Source organism: Pteronotus mesoamericanus, unplaced genomic scaffold, assembly GCF_021234165.1.
Source record: "Pteronotus mesoamericanus isolate MK-2021 breed Mesoamerican mustached bat unplaced genomic scaffold, CSHL_Meso_final contig_124, whole genome shotgun sequence".
NCBI lineage: Eukaryota > Metazoa > Chordata > Mammalia > Chiroptera > Mormoopidae > Pteronotus > Pteronotus mesoamericanus.
The window spans coordinates 88,441-95,020 of NW_026555051.1; the positions used below are offsets into that span (position 1 = coordinate 88,441).

Genomic DNA, 6,580 nt, shown 5'->3' on the forward strand with positions numbered 1-6,580 from the left:
TAATTATAAAAATATGCCAGATGAAAGCTGTGATTTTATGTAAGGAAGCAGATAATTCTTCAAAATCAAAAGCAATGGAATATTTTCAGAGTTTGTCTGGTGGAGCAGTGATTTTTTTTATGTAAGTAGATTTAAAAAAAAATTTAAATCCTCACTTGAGATTTTCATTTGCTTTTTTAGAGAAAGAGAGGAAAGGAGAGAGAGAAGCATCGATGCGAGAGAAGCATCTATTGCTCGCCTTTGTATGCACCCAGACCAGAGATCCGTGCTGGGACTGGGGTCCTATGTGTCCTGACTGGGGTTCACATGCACCCATGCCTAGACCTGGGATGAACCCACAACCTAGGTATGTGCCCTGACTGGGAATAAAAAAACCCTTAACTCTTGCGTTACGGGGTGATGCTCCAACCACAGCCACACAGGCCAGGGCAAGATTTTCTTTTCAGGTATTGGGGAAAGTTTTCAATTAGCAAAAATCATGGCTCGGAAAAACCGCATTGACTATGTTACTGCCACTGAGCAAAGCTGAGATTTTTTTTTCAAGTAAATGTTTCTATGGATCTATTTTCCAATGACCCGATGAGCTAGTGTCTGAGTCACCAATAGAGAGGGAAGGAGTAAGTGACCAGGGTAACATTGCCAGGTTTAGGGGAAAAAAACAAGAAGACGTGCAGTTAAACTTGAATTTTAGATAAAAAATGAATGTAAAATTTTACTATAAAGATGCCTCATGCAATACTTAAATTAAAATAGTATTCATTGTTTATATGAAATAAAAACTGGTCATTTTGTATTTTATCTGGCAAGTCTACCCAAGGGCTTAGTCATTGAAAAGCTCACATTAGTTATTTTTCCTAAGGCAATGAAGCTATCTCCCAGGGTTGGACTAATTTCTCCCTAAACTACTAAAAGAGGAAACAGGACAAGACACCAAAACCATCTACATCTTTTTCTTTCTTTAAGGAATAATGAAGTTAAAAAAATAGCAAAATAAAACACAAAAAACTGAGCAGAGTTGTTGAGGAGGATGACAAGGTGACATCACAAAGGCTCAGCCTTTGGTTCAGGAGCATAAAATACAGAGGAAGTGATGAAACAAGAAGGTGCTTGCAATATAGTATCAGCAAAGCTAACAATGTCTTAGAATGGTCTTTAAATAAATTTTTCACAGCAAGCACAAATTCATTTTGCCTAAAAGATCAAGGTAAGAGAGGGGTAATTTTTCAATGTATAAGCCTAAGCAAAATATATTGATGTGGGAAATTTGGGTGGGAAAGCACACTAAGAAAAAGGGCTGAATGCTGTCAACACTGGAACCTCAAATGAGAAGTATGTGACTCTGGAGTGTATCTGGAACCAGAAGCACTAAGTGCTTAGGAATGTACATCTACAGTTGCACTCTATAGTGTTCCCCAGTGTTTTTAAAGGGGTCATCTCTAATATCTTGAGGTGAATGCAGTTTTTGTATTGTCGAAGATTTGGTCAGTTAAGTAGTTATTCAGATTAGTGATTACATGAGTAGGAACTAACAGCCCCTGTCACATGTCATTAGAAAGTTAATTTGTTGATTGAAAAAAATGCATTATGTAAAGGTGGAAGGTAATTCCCATTCCTACTTTTCATCATCAATGGTTTCCATTTGAATGAAAGAAAATTTAGGTTGAGAATCATTTTTGTTTTATTATTTATTTTAATTATGGAAGCATTACTTTGAACACCTTAGAATTATTTTTATGTAAAATTAAAAAAAATATTATGTGGGTGGGTTCTAAAACTCTAATCTTTCAGATTTTAAATCTGCTTTGAAAAAAAATCTTCGCTTTTGTGTATCATACGTGCTTTAGCATGCATTTGTGTGTGAAAGATTTTGCCTTTTAGTATATTTTGGTGAGAAGTTTTAGAGCAATTAATAATGCATTAGCTGACAGTTCATTGTTGCTTTTAAAAAAAAAAATCAAACGCCTCACCATACCACTTTGTAATTTCCCTCTCAGCCATCTGCTAAGCTAGGTTCTTTTACCATGTTTTGTTTTACATATGTGACCTACTTTTAAAGTCTCAACATTTTTTCTAGCTCTGTTTTCAACAGACACCAAATTCAAATTACTGAATGTGTTAATGTTCCACAACATTATACAAATATAAGCATTGCAGAAAATTTACATACTGTTATTACTTGAGAAATATTGCTTGTTAAGCTGTATTTAGTTGAGTGCATACTTCTTGATAAAGTAATCTTAATATTTCTCTTTCATTTAAGAGAATATGTCTGATGGCTAGAAAATAAATCAGCTTTAAAATTATCCTTGATTTTTGGTTATTTTCAACTTTTTTGTGTGAAAAATGCTTTTTCTGCACCCACAAGTGATAGGCCAGTCCCACAAATATAGCTTCTGACAGTAGAGAGGATAAAATTCTTGTTCCTCAGTCTCACATGGTAGATATGAATAGATTCCATATTAGAAAGGATGACATATGTGATAGAGAAAGCCTCTTAACCTTTACTGAGCATAGCAGCAGGCTAAAAAATGTAGCTAATCCACCAAAGACATGTCCACATACTAATCCATGGAGATTGTGTTACTTTATTTGAAAAAAGGTATGATTAAGAATCTTGAGATAAGGAGATCATCCTGGAATATCTGGGTGGACCTAGAATGCCAACAAGAGTGCCCTCATAACAGAGAAACAGAAAGGAGAAGACACACAGGGGAGATGGCTTTGTGAAGATAAAGGCAGAGATTGGAGAGACATGGACCCAAGCAAAGGATACACCAAAAACTGAAAAATAACCTTTCTCATTTATTTATTTTGAATTTATTGGGGTGACACTGGTTAATAAAGTTATATAAGTTTCAGGTGTACAATTCTATAATACATCATCTGTATATTGTATTGTTTGTTTACTACCCCAACTCAAGTCTCCTGCCATCACCATATCTCTCTCCATTTGCCCTCTTCTACCTCTCCCCACTCCTTTCCCCTTCCAGTAATCACCATAGGGTTCTCTGAGGTTTTTTGTTTGTTTTTCCTTAATCCCTTCACTTTTTTTCCCATCCTGGTCTATAACACCTCTCGCTTCTGAAAGCTCTCAGTCTGTTCTCTATCTATGTAAAGTTTATTTCTATTTTGTTTGTTAGATTATTTTGTCCATTGGATTCCATATATGAGTGAAACATGTGGCACTCATTTTTCTCTGGCTTATTTCACTTAGCATAATGCTCTCCAGCTCCATCCATGATGTTGTAAGGGGTAAGATTTCCTTCTTTTTTATGGCTGAGTAGCATTCCATTATGTAAATGCACCACAGATTTTTTTATTCACTTATCTGCTGAATGACACATGGGCTGCTTTCAAATCTTGGCTATTGTACATAAGTTTACCGTGAACATAAGCTTGCATCTATTCTTTCAAATTAGTATTTCAGGTTTCTTTGGATAAATTCCCAGAAGCGGAATCGCTGGGTCTTTAGGCAGTTCCATTTTTAATTACTTAAGGTAACTGCAAACTGCTTTCCATGGTAGTTGTACCATTCCCACCCACAGTGCACAAAGATTCTCTTTTCTTCACATCCTGCCAAGACTACTTTGTTGGTTTATTGATGATAACCATTCTGACAGGTGCGAGGTGATGTATCTCACTGTGGTTTTAATTTTCTTTTCTCTGACAACTAGTGATGTTGAGCATCTTTTCATATGCCTGTTGACCATCTGTATGTTGTCTTTGGAGAAGTGTCTATTCAGGTCCTTTATTTTTTAATTGGATTGTTTGAGGTTATTTTGGTGTTAAGTTGTATAAGTTCTTTATAAATTGTGGATATTAACCCCATTATCAGATGTATCATTGGTGAATATGTTCTCCCATTCAGTGGGTTTTCTTTTCATTTTGATGGTGGTTTCCTTTGCTGTGCAAATTGGTAGTCCAATTTGTTCCTTTTTTCTTTTGTTACCTTAGCCTGCAGTGATATAGCAGAAAAAATAATGCTATAAGAAATTACTGCCTAGGTTTTCTCCTAGGATTTTTATGGTTTTGAGTCTAACATTTAGATCTTTTATTCATTTTGAGTTTATTCTTGTGCAAGGTATAAGAAGATGGTCTAGCATTATTTTTTTGCATGTATCTGTCCAGTTTTGCCAAAATCATTTATTGAATAGACTATCTTTACTCCATTGTATGTTTTTTCCTTTGTCAAATATTAATTGGCTATAAAGTGGTAGATTTATCTCTGGAATATAATTGCTTTAAGAGCACTGCAAGGGAATACAGACTTGCCAATACCTTGATTTGGCCACCAGACTGTGAGAAAATAAACTATTGTTTTAAGCCACCAAGTTTGTGGTAATATGTTAAAGCAGCCACAGGAAAGATACACAGGAAACTACTATGTTCTAGGCCTAAATATGTAGTAGCTCTTTTTGTAATGTTATCCTACTTATTCTTCAGGTTTTTCTATACTGTGAGAAAGATTACTTTTATCTTAATTTTATAGATGAGGAAAATGAGGCTGATGTAACATTCTCAAGGTTCTATAACTACAGAGAAACAGAGTCAAGATAAAAGAGTTGGTTTAACTGACCCCAAAGTTTATGGTACATTTACCTACACACATTTTGTTCACAAATTTATTATTCTTTTAAACACCACACCAGACATTGAGAAAGTCTGTTACCCCTGAAAATGATACATTCTCATTTATATTACCTAAGAAAAATACTACATGAGGTGTAATTGTTAAGCAGCATACATGTATTAATGATTCAAATGGTTTTCTGTTTTAAAGTGATAGAAAAATATACTCTGTATCTCTTTCTCCACTTGCTTTTATTTTACCTGTGACATGCTAAAAAAAAAAAAAAACACATTCTATCCTGGATTTGATTTTGTGATTAGTGTCTCATCAGATTAGGTATAGAATTTACCAAGGTTTTGGTAAATTTCAAATCAGACCCACAAGTTCATTCTCCTTGCTCATTGGCCTACCTTCCTGCTTTCAGATTGAGTCTTACTGTCTAGTTCTCATGTAAATATGGATTTCCATGAGGAAGTAATCTGTTCTATAATTTAAAGATAATCTCTAGCACAATCAGATAAAATGAATAGTTAGGTAAGATACACTCAGTCCAAGTAACTGCAACAATGAATAGAGAGGTTCATTCTCTGTATACATTATTTAAAATATACATTAAAATTGAATGAACTCATTCAAAGTAGTGTAAAGAAAAATGTTTGCTTTATTATGTAAAATTTATGCTTTGTATACTTGTATTTGCATGAACATAAATTTATTCATAAATCACAGTTGTTATTAGGGAAATGGTGATTCTCCTCAACCTTCTAGGTTAAGTCATAATTGTTGCTCTGCATGAAGCTGGATGCCATTTTTCTTGTGCTGCTTCCATTAAACTGACCCTTTTTTTTCCTGACTCCTGTGGGATCTGATCACTTGCCACTTACTGTTGGGATGTTATTTCTTCCTTTCATGACCTGAATTGTGATTTCAACATAATCCTTTTATGTAGACTGTCTAAATGTCAAAGTCCACCTTGTGTGCAGCCTTTGGAGTGGTTTGGCTGATTTTCTTATGCTGTTATGCTGTGAGCAAAGCAGGTGCTCTCTCTGCTTGATAAATCAGGAATGTCTTTGGCCATTGTGCTCGGCTTGGCAGCTTACTCTCCATCTGGGGCACCCAGGAATGCTTCATCAACATCTTTATACTATGGCAATATAAATTATATTTTCCTTCTGGCAGAAAAATTTACATTTAAACAAAAACTGGATTCCACCATGAAGACCGCCTGGAAGAGTTTATATAGAGTTAAGGGACAAATCTTAAGTTCACAGCTTGACAAATGTTGACATTAAGATAAAGAATATTTTCATCATCTAATATAGGTTAGCTCTTTTAAAATCAATCCACTCTCTGCCCTCAGAGACTCTTTTTACCTTTCTCTCTTGGAACAGATAATAGACTTGAGGAGGTAAAAGCTGAAGTGTCTGAAACTGGTTGGATTCTGGGCTTTTAAAAAAGAAGAGGGGTAACTCTGAGAACATATGGGTTTTTTTAAGTTTTGTAAATTGTATGCTTTGAGGTTTAAGACATACATGTGCTTGCTCTTCCATACTGACCCAGAGGTATAGGCACATTTAAGGGAGCATTTAGATGACTGCAGACTGAAGTATAAATAATAGAGCCTTGGAATTTTAGAGAGAGCTGCGAGTTGGTCCACAGTATCAGCAATGTATGCCTTTGAATGGCTCATGCAGCCTTGGACAATGAATATGTTTATTGGGACCATGATGCATACACCTGTGGTCTTCCCTCAAGCTTCCCAACATTAGTAAGTATGGAGTCCTGCATGACTCTAAGTCAGGGAAAGCATTTCCTGCAAAATGATGGACTGAATTTCTCATTAAACGTTCAAGGTGAGAGCAGACAAGAAGAAGTTCTCAAAGCCAATTGAACTCAATTTGGAACATATGGGGAGAGTACATGCTCTCAAGCACTGAAAATCAAATTTATACCTGTTTTACATTTAGTGATAACTAAATCTATGAGATTTTGACCATATCTCTTAAATAG

General features: G+C 35.2%; 1 pseudogene; it reads right to left on the reverse strand.

Moving 5' to 3' along the window:
• Window positions 1-412: 412 nt before the first annotated feature.
• On the reverse strand, window positions 413-527 carry LOC129082514 (uncharacterized; annotated as a pseudogene).
• Window positions 528-6,580: the final 6,053 nt, after the last annotated feature.